The following is a 15,286-nucleotide window of genomic DNA, read 5'->3' on the forward strand; positions in this document are numbered from 1 at the left end:
TAAACTCTCCTGCATCTCCCAGTGAGTTGCATGACTGCTGTCTCCAACATAGCAGATACGAAAGTATGTGGAGAGCACAACTTTCACTCTGAATTCCCAATTTATTTTTTTTCAAAGTGGCATTGAGACTTGTTTGCTTTTGTTCCATCCCTTCCCCTTAACTGTCCTTCCCTATCCTGTCACTAAGTGTTGCTGTTGTTCTTTTGTTCTGCCTAAGAGAGTGTAATATGAGGCTTCTACTAAGGCTTGTGGTATCCCCCGGGCTGTCCTAAGCACCCTTACCTCTTCACATGCCACTTCTTTCTCTTCTCTTCCTTGCAGTGATGTCCAGCTCTCAAGTTTCTTTTCCTCCCCTCCTGCCCTAATTTAAAAACTTCCATGCTCTATGAGACAGGCCGGAAGGTGTTTCCTTGTTTACTCATCATCCTTTATCCTCTCATTTCCTTATCAATTGCCTTCACCTGGCTTGTTTGCTGGATTTGGGTTGTGATTCTGCTGGTTTCATGCACATGGAGGACTCTCTTACTCCCCAGCGAGTACAGGCAGACTCTAACTGGTCTGAAAAAAGTGTCAGAATCTATTTAAATCTATTAAGCTTAAATCAACTTTTTCAACAGATAAGCTCCTCAGTCACAATGTAGGACTCTCCAAAGCATGACTGAGAGAAGTCTTAGAGACCCTGAAATTTCTGCTGACTTCATATGCAAATTATGTTACATTTTTTAAAACCTTATGTAAGTTTAGTTATCCACATACTGTTGGATGCTATATATAACTTCCTTCAGAAAAAAACCAAAATAGTTATTCTTACCAAACAGTGTGCCCAGACAGCTGGAGGCAGGAATAACGTAATCTTTAACAGGGATGGTTGTAAAAGCTGCATGTGAAATGTCATTCAGTAACGTGCTGCAAAATAATGGCAAAACAAGGTTAACCTTGCTACTCTTGTCAGCTCCTTCCCTGCCTTTGTTTTTCAGCAGGGTCTAAAATTTAAACTCTTTTTTTTCTGGCCTGTGTGAGATACAACGTTGTCAGCCCTTAGGTACAATGCAGCCAACCTCCCCAGTCCCCCCAGTAGCACTACACATTTCTCTTTGGCCCTTTTCCTTCCCCCAGGTAATCTGGAAGTAGAAAGTGCTCAAAATGAGCCTCAGCCTCCTTGTATGTCAGAAGCATTGACACAAAAAGCCTATAGAGTGGAGTGGAAACATTCACTTCTGATGGTGATAAGTAATTTCTCCAATTTTAGCCAAATTCATAATAAAGAAACCACATGTTTTAATGGGAATTAAAGAAGATTTAGGATTAGAGTTGATAGCAGTAGTATGATTCAAGGTAGCAGATGAATCCCTGATCAGGATCACTCAGTATATGGGTGCTTATCTAATGTGTATAAACTAACAGTCAACTGGCAAAAAGGTCAGATCCTTTCATCTGGGTATCAGTACATTTCACTGACAGCCAAAGTCCTACATTTCTGCAGCTGTAGGTCAGGAGTTCTTCCAGCCTTAACACCTGAATAGTTGTATGTGCTTTAGATATAAAACCTCAGATTCCTATTGAAACAGGACAACGATTTTCTTTAATAAATTACATTCAGTATTTTATTATGCCTCTTTCCTCAGTAAAGCACTCACAGAACATTATAATCGTACTTCACTCTTGTAATATGAAGAAATAATAATCCACATACCCTGCATTGTGAGGGCCTGATCCAAAAGCCATTGAAATCAATGGAAAGAAGTAATTAAATTGAGGATGGTTGCCAATTTTGTAACAAGCATAAAATGGCATCTTTGAACTTACTGGAAAAGATTGCAAACAAATGACTGTAATTCAACTGAAAGACTGAGAATATCTACCTTTTGGACTACAGTTTTAGCCCCAAGGGCAGGAGATAATGGAGCCTAAACACATGCCTATATCAGGATAAAATATTTCCCCACCCAGCTGGGAGAAAGGAATAAATATTATCTGGCAGTATCTTGTTATACATAGTGACTGTTCAGGTGACTTGAAAAATAGTCAGTAGTCCTACTAAAAGTCTTGGAAGGAACAAATCTGCAAACAAAATTATTTACACAATTTGATTCTTAAAAATAAAAAATAAAAATCCCAGTCTGGAGACTTTATCCCAGCTAGAAACTCTTTGAGACCATTGGATATATGCCTTATCCCAGACCCAAGACAGAAAATTTCTGCGCAGGTTCTATGAAGGGTTAAACTTCTCCAGCTCCCTTTTAAATCAAAGGGTTCGGGGATACTCAGATTTCAAGAGGTCTCAGTACTTCTGCAGTAGCAAGCCCTAGATTTTTTATATTAGCTTGGTCTGCTGGCCCCCTAGCACAACAGTACTTTTAATAGATTGGGCTTTCGTTTAAAGGGCTTGTGATTTGTTACTGCTCGCTAAAGGCAATAGTTGCCCTAGAACTGTGTCATTTCATACCGTGGATATATTGTATTGCTCTAGCACTGCACATTTTTTAAAAAGACTGTTATTTGAAAGGTTAAACTTTTCGCTTTGCTCTTGAAAACATGTGGGAAAGGAGGAGGGCAGAGCTATGGATTTGGTAGTGACTCATTTCACCAGGTTGTAATAAACTTAACACCACGTCAAAATTAAAGAGCTTCTGAACTTGCAAGGTCCGTCAAGTGACACATTCCAGCGTTGAACTGAGCCCAAGGAGCGGTGAGTGTGCAAGGCAGGCAGGTCCTGCTCCCTGTGCCTCGAAAGCCATGCTGCCCGTGGTCCCCAGGCGGGTGGGACAGTGCTGCTAGCAGGGATGAAGACCACCCATTTTGCTTCAGCAGAAAGAGTCTAAGAGGAGCAGAGCGCACTAACCTGTTTGTGGCAGGGTGCCTGCTGCCTGCTGACATGCAGATGAGTGCTGGCTGCTGAGGACGTTATCACTTCTGGTGTCTTGTTCTCTGCTATGTGCCAGCTGTGCCACCAGCGCTGCTGCTTGCTTTGGCATCATGAATTCCTAAGTGTTTTTTGGCCTTTTCGTTTATTTGTCTTGTTTTCTGTTTTTCCCTTTTAAATTTCCTTGGCCCTTTTCCCAGTCTGTTGGACTGCTGCAAGAGAAAATGATATGATCAGACTGGTGTCGTATGCGTATTGAATTCCTGGCATATGCATGGGGGAAAGAAACTGTCTCCTGGAGCCAGAAGATGAGGCAGATAAATGGCCAGTATGGGAGAGTACTGAACACTCAACTAACTAAAGAAAGCCTCAACCCAGATACTGAACTGTGAACATCATGGGACCAGTGCTTAAAAACTGAATCATTTGGACTCTCATTCTGCACTTAAGCCAGGGTGAAAGAAACACAGAAGCACACAGGGCATTGGCCTTCCATTTCCCTGCACATCTTTAGATGCTGCTATAGGCAGACCACCCAGCAGACGATAGGGTAGACTATGTCTCAGCCAGCCAAACTCCTCTCCCCTGGCCTGTGACAGTATTGTACAGACATAAATATTATTTGTGAGTAATGGGTAGGATAGTAGGCACATTATCACTAACTTGGGAAGCTTAAAATACATACATACATACGTTTTTGGTTTCTTTATCTTTTAAATCCCCTTCTTAACCATCAGTACAATGATCACAGAGCTGACATCTTTCTTAGATATATAAAGCGATGTGAGTCTTATAAAAATGAAATCAAGCAGATGAATAGCAGAGTTCTCATCTTGTCCCCAAACTCCAAATTTTATTTTTGCCTTTATTTTCTCATCTGTCCTTCAGTTGTTCACACCATGGTAGTCAATCATTCCTCCATTACACCAGGTTAATTCACTTTAATTTCATGGCCCGTCATCACAGTTTAAAAGGTTATTTTCTCTTGTTTCTGAGACCTTAGAAGAAGAGAAGACTGTTCAAGGAAAGAATGAGGAGAAAAAAAGGAGGAGATACAGAGAGAAAAGACAATTTTGAAATTAAGGTTTCAAGGGCACCGCTCATCTTTCCAGTGGGACTCAGGCTTCTCCCGCAGGCAAGGCAGGCACTCAAGTTCAAAATTAACAGGTCTGGAGGTACTGTTAGCTAATTATTATTCCTGTATAAGCAAAGGTTCAAGAAGGAAAATGCTGCTACCATCAAGCACCCATTCAAGGTTAGCTGGTTTAAGGAGAAATTCCTTAAAAATTCAGACATGAATTTCATCCAGAAATTCACACATGTGAATCGCTGAAAAACAGAATTGGGGCTTGATGTATATATAGGCTTCTTACCACTCTGGAACTGCAGAGAGGATGTAACGGGGATGCAAACATACATCTTTCCCGCCTAATTCGATTCACAATCAGTACAGGATCCCTTTTACACTGTTAGACTGCTGTGAAAGGTTCCCTTACAAAATCAGCTTTGTGGTGCTGGGCAGTTGTGCAGCAAAACTTGAAAAAGTGTTGCTATTTTCTGAGCATGGGAAAGAAGTTACTGCTTTCCTAGAGATATTTCTACAGTGCTGCCCTATCTCCGTTCCAGACTCTGTGATCTCCATATATTCCTGTGTTCAAAAGCACAGGGGGGAAGGAGGAGGAGGACCTTGTCTCACTGCTCCCAGCCAGTCTCTAGCAGCTCCAGCATTACAAGACCAGTGTAGGCAAGGGCTGTACCAACACAGGATGCCCTCAGGGCCTGGCAGGCATTTGCTGCCTGTAAAAACCCTACACAAAAAAAGACAATTAGCACTTTAAAGTACTTTTTCCATCTCTACTAAAGCCTCTGATCTTGAAAGAACATTTGGACAGGCTTTTAATGATTCTATCCGCTAATACTATTTAACATTTCTTCAATCGGTAGCATCCTCGTAAGGAGTTGTTCACATTGTCAGCAGAATTGGTTCCCTCTCAGTTTTCCCCTCCTCTACTTTTGGCACAGAGTTCTTCCTTCTCCTCTTCTTAATTTTTGGAACTGGTCGGGATATTCTCTTTGAATGACAGAGCGTATCTTTTAGCCCTGGCCTGTGGACTACTCCAGGGAAAGAGGCAGACAGCTTTGCAAATGGTTTCAGAATGCAGTATGCTCACTAGTTTCTTGCTTGTCTCTTTATTCACTATTGATCAAACCACTTTCTTTGCAATAAGCACTAATCATTTTTCACATGCTTAGCTCCCAGACCAAACTCATTGTTAGGTTAGTCTAATTAGTCTTTCTCTGGATAGTCCCCCAGAAGGAAAGCTGAGGTTGAACTCACAATTCACAGTCTGTATTGTAATGGCCATATGAAGGAAGCGTACGTCAGAACGTTGATGGCAGCACTGAGATTAGGCTATATCTGGAAGAATTTATGAATTTGCCATTCCTTTATCAGTTTCCATTACAGAACTCATGGGACATTTCTATTTCATTTCTACTGCAGGTAGTGCTCCTCTTCAACAACTGTGAGAAGTACCATTTAGTGCAAGAAAGTGTAATTTTTACATTCTTCAGCCATATAAATCACCACAGCAGCTGAGGCGACTGACTTGTGTTATCTATGACAGCTCTTTCCTTAACAGCCTATATCTTGAGATACTTTGTGAAAGCCTAATAGCATTTTTTGCAAAAATTAATCTTCTTATGATTTAACTTGCTCCCCTGCATGGCAGTGGACTGCGAGAGCGATTGTTTAAATGTACAGACTCTAGTTGTAATGGTTACCTAGTGTTTATCACTCATTAAAGAATTCCAATTTAGTGGGAGACACTTCAGAAAACAGCAGCATGTATCTCTAAGTGATATTGATACCACCTGATAATCTTTCTGTATTTACCACAGTATTCTGCAGCTTGGGTTTCACCTCACTAAAATCTGAACATTTCATAAATACAAGCAAATTCAGTCATATATCATTACTGTGAAGTATGTAAGTGTTATCCCCACTTCAGAAAAACAGAAAAAAAAGACTAAGGTCCAATATGATCATAAGGTATGACATTATCTTATGAACAGTGGAGTCTCACAACAACTCATGGAGGATGTTCTTGTACATCATTATCAGATCCAGTTACCATGTTTAATGTGCTCCAAGTAGAGACTGAAATAGTTTCAGATCCTAGGTACAAAATATGAACCTAGCATGGATGCTAGCTATGCAGAGGACTCCTTTTAATGAAATAAAATTCAGCTTTATTGAAAACTTCAGCTTGTCCCTATTATTCCTACTGTACAAGGGAACCTTTTGACAGAGGAGTATTTTTACTGGCCATGACGATCTATGTTAAAATTTTGTAAAAGCTGAACCACGATCATTAAGAAAGGAGCCCTTGAGCATTTCATGACAACACTTTACAGAATTAGCCCCCAGACCTGACAATTTGTTTGCAACTCTGAGAATGATATTTAGGGCCCTGATATACCTATGTATATTTTTTCATGAAAAATATGTATTACATGAGAAATCTCTCTCCTCTTCTTGTTGCAAGTTGCACTGGAAATGGAAAGAGATTACAGCCATCACTTCTGCATTATTCAGCACCAAAAGAATGCACAACTGTCAAGATGTTTTGGGGGTTTTTTTGAGTTAGAAATATATGAAATTAAAACACTGGGAAGCATGTACCAATATTATTTTCAGAACATGTATAGAGTTCTGTGCTTTAAAATTTGACAGCTGACCCATCATTACTATGATCTATTTTCTCTAGTTACACTGATATGGTAAGTTGTATAATGTAGTTCGACGTGATTGACAGAGCCTGCAAGCAGTGGATATTTTGAATCTGGCACATCTCTCTGTGTTAAACACTGTTGCACATAAACACTTTTTAGCATGAAAAGCTTTTTGCCTTGAAGGGAAGGAGGAGGGGATGAATGGCTTTTAATCCATAAGCTCCCGGATCTTGCAACACACAGACAGATAATGTCCTTAGATTTAAGGAATCTGTAAGTCCAGTACCTGGCAGAAAGTGCTTTAAAAAAAAAAAAAAAAAAAAGAAAAAAGAAAGGCAGTAGTATATTATTTGGCAGCAGGAATAATGCTTTTCAAGCATCTGTTATTTTCCTGACACTCATTCCTGGTGGGTCATTCCATCATATGATTGACTACTTGTTAAAACTAGTCTAAATATCCAGTAAGAATTTTCCTTGTGGGGCCTTCTTCAGGCTCTGCCTACTTACCTTTTTGATTTCTTTCTTAATGCTGTGAATAAACCTTTCCTAGCCTTTTTAATTGGCATACCTTAGATATTTATAGTCTCCTACAATCCAGTTTTGCCACCTCTTGGCTGAGCTCATGAACCCGCTCAGTTCCATCTTTCCCTATTGAACAATTTCTCTGGCCTTTTCATTTCTTACTTGCTTTGCCCCAGCCCAGCAACATGCTATGCAGCCTGGAACCAAACATAGGACTCATTTTCCCCTAGTCTTCCTGTTTTTGAAAAACCAGTAATCTTCATTTCCCTAATATAAACAGAAGCTGCTGTGTATCTCCTGATATACATCCTAACGCTAGTTCTACATGCCTAGCACATCCTGGCATTACAGATAATCCTGTATGTTTCTTAAAGAGAGGTGTTTCTTGCATATACACATACATCCAATGGCAAAGACAACCACTAATGAAAGTAGAGTTTAAAGTGTGGTCTAACTGATAATCATGCACAAACCCTGGTGAAATCCACGGTGTTGCACATACTAAACTGACAGCACAACTTTGCTCGTCTTCTTAAGAATTTGATTGTCCATCTCAGGAGCTACTTTATAGTATATGCTTTTTAGCATTGTATTGCATAAGCCTACATCGTTCTGGTCGAATTACAGTCAAATTGCAAAGTCAAGCAGATGCACAACTTTTCCCCAAACAAATGAAATTTTTTTAAATCTATACATTGTACAGTTTTCACTAATCTGGAGAAAGAGCTTAACAAGTAGACAGTAAAGAGAAGACCTGTGCTATGGGACTAATATATTTTACTTCCTCAATACATTCTAATTTATGGAATATTTAAGGTCAAATGTCAAGCGATAAACAAAATGACCCAATTTAATAGCTCAATGTTTTACTCAACAGATGATTTTGAAAACAGACTTAATAATCTCACCATTGTGAACCCCATTAAAATCCAGTTTATTGGAAATACAGTAAATTATACAACCAAACATTTAAGAGGCATTACTTCTCTTTTCCCCCCATAACGGAGGAACTCAGGAGTGACATTGGAGAAGCTGGAGGAGTTCAGTCAGAAATAGCACATGGGCAAGTAGTTCTGAACCATATGCATGTATGTATAAATGTGTGTAAACACACACATATGCACTAATACACATATATATACACATATATATGTAAACACATACATAATAGCTGCTTCAGAGGACTTTATTGCTCTGCTTATAGAAACCCTTTCTTTGATCACTAATTAAAAAGGTCCACAACTTTCATATTTTCCGTTTTGAAGTGCACAGTTTTCTGGCTGGATTGTTTTGTGGTAAGAATGAAAGATTTGTCTTTGGTCCTTTCTGCAAGATTTGCAGCATGCCATGCGTATGCTTGTTAATAAGCAGAGTTTATGTTGGTCTTCATTACTACTTAATTATTCTAATTGCATGGCTTCTGACAGTGGGAAATGTTTGCATGCCAAACCTGTATATATTTGTTATGAAAGCAATATTGGCCTATATTCAGATAAAAAGTCAAGATGCATGAGTAAACTTATTTAAGATTAAAGTATGCAGGCTGCTCTTATCTTGCTATGGCATCAAATATAAATGCTATAATGCCATTCATCACTTCGTTCTTGTAGAGGTCACAGTTTTTACGTAGCTTAGCTACTCTGTTTTCACACTCACAGATTTTTACATGCCTTTGAAATACCATTTCTCACATATAAACATCCCCGTCTAACCCACAGCAGTGGGATGGCATTCTCGTTTACCCTTGGTAAAGGGCTTTACCTGGTAAAACACTATTTGTATTACACTCCCAAAAAAGTATAGGCTGCCCTAATATGTGAAAATATGCAATTTGTTTGAACTAGCATCAGCATTTTGGTACCAGCAGAGCTCTGAGAGATCTAAGAGCTCCTAGAGAACAAAGTTCTCTGTACTCCATCTGTACCTGCTAGCCAGTAGAGGGAGCATGAAATACTGTCTATGTGTAGCATCTGCTACACATTAGCAAAATCTAGTTTTAGCTGATATTTCAACGCAATCATTAGAGCCTGATCTGGAAGATGCTATTTCTCAAAGACTTTGTGATGAACACTGTTTGCTAGTCCAAATTTTTAGCTTTTGCACCACACAGTTTGATTAGCAGAATCTTCCACATGGTGTTCAGGGATATTGGTCTTCGGCCAGTCATGCAAAGACCACTCAGGGCTGTCAGAGCTATGGAAAAAACAAGCACTACGGTTTTAAGTACAGAAGAGTAATTTGATGACCCAGATCAGGGCTATTCCTCGTTAAAATCTGTTAGCACCTTGGAGGCTTGGCTTTCACACAAGAATAACATAATTTTCCATCCCAAAGTATCGGGTTTTACTGATTATGCCAGTGGTCCTGCTGATGGAGCTATTGAGGTGAAAGGAGGCAGAGGAACTCCTGTCCTGCTAAAGGCTAAGCACCTACAATGAATTTTGCACATTCATTTGACAAAAAATATGCGTTTCACCCAAGCATTGTGCAAAATATTAATGTTTTCCTCTTGATCCTTAAAATACCAGCAAAGGACTATTTCAGACCCTTACATAAGGTTCCCATAATGCCAGTGGCATAAATGACATCAGTTTTTAAAGCGTAAAAGGCACCTCATCTGGGCTTAGAAACGTCAGTAATAATTACAAACTTTGTTTTCAAGTATAATCAATTCTTTATTTATGGTGTGAAATGTTTTTTACCCTTTTGAACTTTCGTTATTCTAAGCCAAGCAATATTGTTGGCATGTTCCTTTAAAAATAATTGCTTCTGGACTGAGAAATTGAATGTCAAGTTCCAACTTGATGTAAATTAAATGGGTTACATTAACAGTCTGGCCCGTGGTAGAAGTGAGTGTTTCGATTCTGGGTTTGACTTCAGGACATGACCTCTTGATCACACAGGTCAGCACAGATGGGAAATATTGAAGAGGTACCCTAGGTTGATGTGGGGAAGAAAGTGTCTTGTACTGATGTATCACAAACTGTCTGATCCATTAAACAGAAGCAATGTCAGACTCCACAGAGAAAAAAGCTTAGTTGTCATAGGTCATTATGCTCTCCAAAAAAAAAAAAAAAAAAGAGTTGGAAGGAAAATCACAATGATGGAAATCCTCAGGGCTGTCATGTACACATAATCTTCTAAACCTTCCTGAATTAACACTGCCAAGCCTAGATACAGGGGGAACGGGGTAAAGAATCCAAATATTCTTGACTTTTACAGTACGTCTCAGATTTCCCACCTGTACCTGTTATAAAGGATTATTTAACAACATACAGGATTTTAAATTTAAAAGCAGGGTATCTATACAGCTGAGCCTCACACTTATGTGATCAGGTCTTAAGAAGAATTGCATGCATGAGAGCAATCATGTTTGCAGAATCAGGCAATATGTAGTTCTTCAAGGGGAAGGAACAGGTGAATTGGGGAGAAGTTTAAATGTGTTTTTTTCTTTGAAATGTTATCTCCTGCCTTTAACATTTACTTTCATTTCAACTTCTGAGCAACCCCAGCTCTCTCAGCCTCTCCTCATGACAGATTTTCCAGTCCCTTAATCATCTTCACGGCCCTTTGCTGGACCTGCTCCAGTATGTCCACTTCTTTCTTGTACCTGGGAAGCACAGACCTGGACTTGATGTGGTCTCACCAGTGCTGAGTAGAGGTGAGGAGTCACCTCCCTTGACCTGCTGGCAACACGCTTCCTAATACAGCCCAGGAGACTGTTGGCCCTCTTTGCTGCAAGGGCACACTGCTGGCTGATGTCCAACTTGTTCACCAGCGTGGCAAAGCTGCTTTCCAGCCAGCTGGCCCCCAGCATGTACTGGTGGATGGGGTTATTTGTCCCCAGGTGCAGGGCTTTGCAAATCCCTTTGCAGAACTTCATGAGGTTCCTGAAGATTGCCTATTTCTCCAGCCTGTTGAGGTCCCTCTGAATGGCAGCACAACTCTCTGGTGTATAAAGAACACTCCCCAATTTTGTATACACATATGTATACATATATACAATTCCAATTTTAATTGTTAATAAATAAAAAAATCACTTTAATGTTTTTGTTGGATTAGATTCAGGAGTTTTATAGTTTGCAGGCAATTAATTATCACTGACGAGTCCCAGGTCTAAGGCCTTCTCAAGGACATAAAGAGTATGTTTGGACACTGAGTAATAAAAATAAGCTGGTAAAGTCAGCACCAAAATTAATTTTATGTGATATACTACATAAAAGCTCGTACATGGATTGTTCCCTGTAGCATCTAGCTCTTAATTATCCAGTGTTTGCTAAGAGGAGGAACAAGTGATAAAGCCTAGTCTGCTCATTTGAACTGTTTGAAATAAACTCTGAGGTGACTGTAGTAAGGCACAACCTGCTTCTGTTTAGGTACCGAGACTGATTTTTGCAGGTACAAGGAGAATTTCAAAGAAGTTAAGGTAGCCTTTTACTGATCACCTGGGTGCTGATCCCTTTTCAAAATATATTTGAATTAACTTAGAAAAGGACTTCTGCTGATTGGGTAGGGAGAACTGGATTAAGGAAAGCGTGCTCTTTCCCTGGCTGACAATGAACTTCGCACTTTTGTACTGGGTTTGCGTGGCAAGGTTTTGGTAGTGGGGGGCTACAGGGGTGGCTTCTGTGAGAAGCTGCTAGAAGCTTCCCCTATGTCCGATAAAGTCAATCCCAGCGGGTTCCAAGATGGACCTGCCGCTGGCCAAGGCCGAGCCCATCAGTGACGGTGGTAGCGCCTCTGTGATAACGTATTTAAGAAAGGGGAAAGAAGTTACAGGGGAGTTGCAGTTGCAGCGAGAGAGAGGAGTGAGAAGATGTGAGAGGAACAACTCCGCAGACACCAAGGTCAGTGAAGAAGGAGGGGGAGGAGGTGCCCCAGGCGCCGGAGCAGAGATTCCCCTGCAGGCCTTGGTGAAGACCATGGTGAGGCAGGCTGTCCCCCTGCAGCCCATGGAGGTGAATGGTGGAGCAGATATCCACCTGCAGCCCCTGGAGGACCCCACGCCGGAGCAGGCAGATGCCCGAAGGAGGCTGTGACCCTGTGGGAAGCCCACGCTGGAGCAGGCTCCTGGCAGGACCTGCGGACCCGTGGACCCGCAGACCTGTGGAGAGAGGAGCCCACGCTGAAGCAGGTTTGCTGGCAGGGCTTGTGACCCCGTGGGGGACCCACGCTGGAGCAGTCTGTTCCTGAAGGACTGCACCCCGTGGAAGGGACCCATGCAGAAGCAGTTCATGAAGAACTGTAGCCCATGGGAAGGACTCACGTTGGAGAAGTCCGTGGAGGACTGTCTCCTGTGGGAGGGACCCCACGCTGGAGCAGGGGAAGAGTGTGAGGAGTCCTCCCCCTGAGGAGGAAGGAGCGGCAGAAACAATGTGTGATGAACTGACCCAAACCCCCATTCCCCATCCCCCTGCACTGCTTGGGGGGGAGGAGGTAGAGAAAATCAGGAGTAAAGTTAAGCCTGGGAAGAAGGGAGGGGTGGGGGGAAGGTGTTTTATTCAGTTTTATTTCTCATTATCCTGCTCTGCTTTGACTAGTAATAAATTAAACTAATTTTTCCCCAAGTCGAGTCTGTTTTGCCTGTGACGGTAATCGCTGAGCGATCTCCCTGTCCTTATCTCGACCCATGAGCCTTTCGTTTTATTTTCTCTCTCCTGTCCAGTTGAGGAGGGGAGCGATCGAGCGGCTTTGGTGGGCACCTGGCATTCAGCCAGGGTCAACCCACCACAACTTTCAATAAAATATCTGAGAGAGAAGAAAAAAAGCCTAGTATAGACAGCTAATTTCTGCTGACAATTAACTGCTAGAAATAGATTCGGTGGATCTGATTCAGATTGCTTTCCCACCGCTGTAATTCTTCAAGTCTGGCTGTGTTAACAACATGACACTGTTACAGAGAATCATAATGATCAATACGATTGTGGCTGCAGTCACTGTCCTATGGGCACTATTTTTTCTCAACAAAGAGGGTTCAGGATCTGTTATTAGGCCTGTTGGTGAGGCCAGAACATCATGGTAAATCACTACCTGTAGTAACAAATAAAGAAAACTATTTAAATGCTGTACTGTGAACATCTCTGCACAGCTATAGACGTTAACTGCAGCACATAAAGACATACAAAAACTAGATTTAACCTAGCTAAATCACATACCCATAGCATGACCCAGGGAATCCCCCAGTAAGACAGCCAGCAGTCCATGGCAAGCACACTCAATCTCAGCTGAAGTCCATGCTACCCCATTGCCATTGGGATTGTTATGTGACCTAGCAAAAGTGAAGCTAGTTTGGGTCTCATGCTTCCCAGCTTCAAGATGCTCTAAGCATATGAAACCTTGGATAAACAAAGCCATAATTCAGATGAGTTTTCACACTGCAAAAGAACTAACATTGCAGGGAATGAGAGAAATGAACTTCGCTGCTGAATTGAAAAGAGGTATGATCTTCTGCCATTCCCATTGATACGGAACTGGACTGAAAGATCACAGTCCAAAGTCTAAGGTCTTCTGCATCTACATCTGCTCTATAGCAAGTCACAGCTATTCACACAGGAAATAAAACATACAGCAGGTAGAGTAACTGCCTTACAAAAAAATTGTAGAAGTGGATAGTTCAGGGTAAAAGACTTGTTTTTCTGTATGTCAAGTGATAATAAATTATGTAGAAATATATACTGTAGGAATAGAGAAGTGTAATTACACACAGCATAAATACAGATCATATTCATGCTATTTATACAGCTATACTATGCACAGCTCAAAATACACACAGCATAAACATGTTATGTATATTCACACATTCGTATTTTATATTTGTCTATTCTCAGGGCTCCATTTCAGTTAAGCTCTATAGGCCCTATTAAAACTATGATTTTCTAGCCTACTGGCTTTTTCAGTTTGTTTCAATATGGACTGACAACGAAGTTATGTAAACACAGCCACTTCTGTATGTTGTGGAGCTTCACATTGGTTTTAACAAAATGAGAAAATCTTGCAAATGACTGAAATTTTTCAAAGCACCGTTTCCAGGACAGAAGCCGTTTCACACTAGATAGCACAGTGGCTGTGCTTGCCTACCTCAGTTAAACCAAATAGGAAGCAGCCAACAAGAGACAAGATAGAAAATCCCTTTTAGGGGAGACTAGACACAGCACACATTTCTCAATGGATGTGTTCATCAACAGCAAGCACTCTTTTAAAGCCCTTTAGTGTTTGTAGGACTGAAAATTAATTTGTTTTCCAATTCCAAAGTGAATCATATGCTCCAAACAGATTTTCAAGTCAATGAAACATGACCTTGTATGATCTAATTAAACAACTCAAAGGTATTGGTTGTTTTAAGATCCCTCTGGATATACTTCAGTTCAAATGCACACACATCATCTGTATGTACAAGCTCATAAATCTACAAAAAATGCAAATCAGATCATTAATGCTTTGAATTTGACAGTCTTACTACAGTTTTCTAAAAGGTAAAACATGAAAAATTCCTCAATTATATATACTTTTTTTACAACTTAAAGAACACACAAAAAACATACTGGAAGCAGAACACCAAATATCTTTCTTTGGCTTCCAAGTATCTGGTCCTTAATCAGGTATAAACTAATCAAGTTCTCTGAAACCCACTGTTCCAATTTCTTCTCTGGATGATGTCCCGACCCTTTGAGTGGAACATTGGACCAGATGATAACCTTCGAAGGTCCCTTTCAATTTAAATTTTTCTATGATTGTATTTTAATTCTCTACATTTTGTGAATTGACTTCTGTGCTCCAGCGCACGTGACTATCTTTATTTAATTACAAAAAATCTATGACTGTTTTTTTCTAGATTTTTTTTCAGTCTTTTGTCTTTGGCATTGCTCCTGTGGTCTCCTTTCTCCACTCTCAATTTTAGCTCAGACCTCTGTGTAGACCTTTTCTCTGGTCTGCAATCTTTCTAAGCATCCCTCACATTTCCTATGTAGATTAATGGTCATACACATACAGACTCGCTCTTCTTACTAACTATAAATGCCTGTGTGTCTAACAACGCTGTCTCAAATGCCAACACAAGTATCTTTGGGGGTATCATTGATTCCTGTATTTCCATTTCCTTTTTCCCATTCACATTTTTCTCTACTTTTTCAAGTTTAATCTCCAAAATCTTACCTGCTATTTTCTCTT

General features: G+C 40.5%; 1 protein-coding gene across 1 annotated transcript in view; it reads left to right on the forward strand.

Annotated features, from left to right (window-relative positions):
• CRB1 (crumbs cell polarity complex component 1) overlaps nucleotides 1-15,286 on the forward strand; it is a 112,180-nt gene that overhangs the window by 49,186 nt on the left and 47,708 nt on the right. The window lies entirely within an intron of this gene.

This window comes from Gymnogyps californianus, chromosome 8, assembly GCF_018139145.2.
Source record: "Gymnogyps californianus isolate 813 chromosome 8, ASM1813914v2, whole genome shotgun sequence".
In the NCBI taxonomy this organism is placed as follows: domain Eukaryota; kingdom Metazoa; phylum Chordata; class Aves; order Accipitriformes; family Cathartidae; genus Gymnogyps; species Gymnogyps californianus.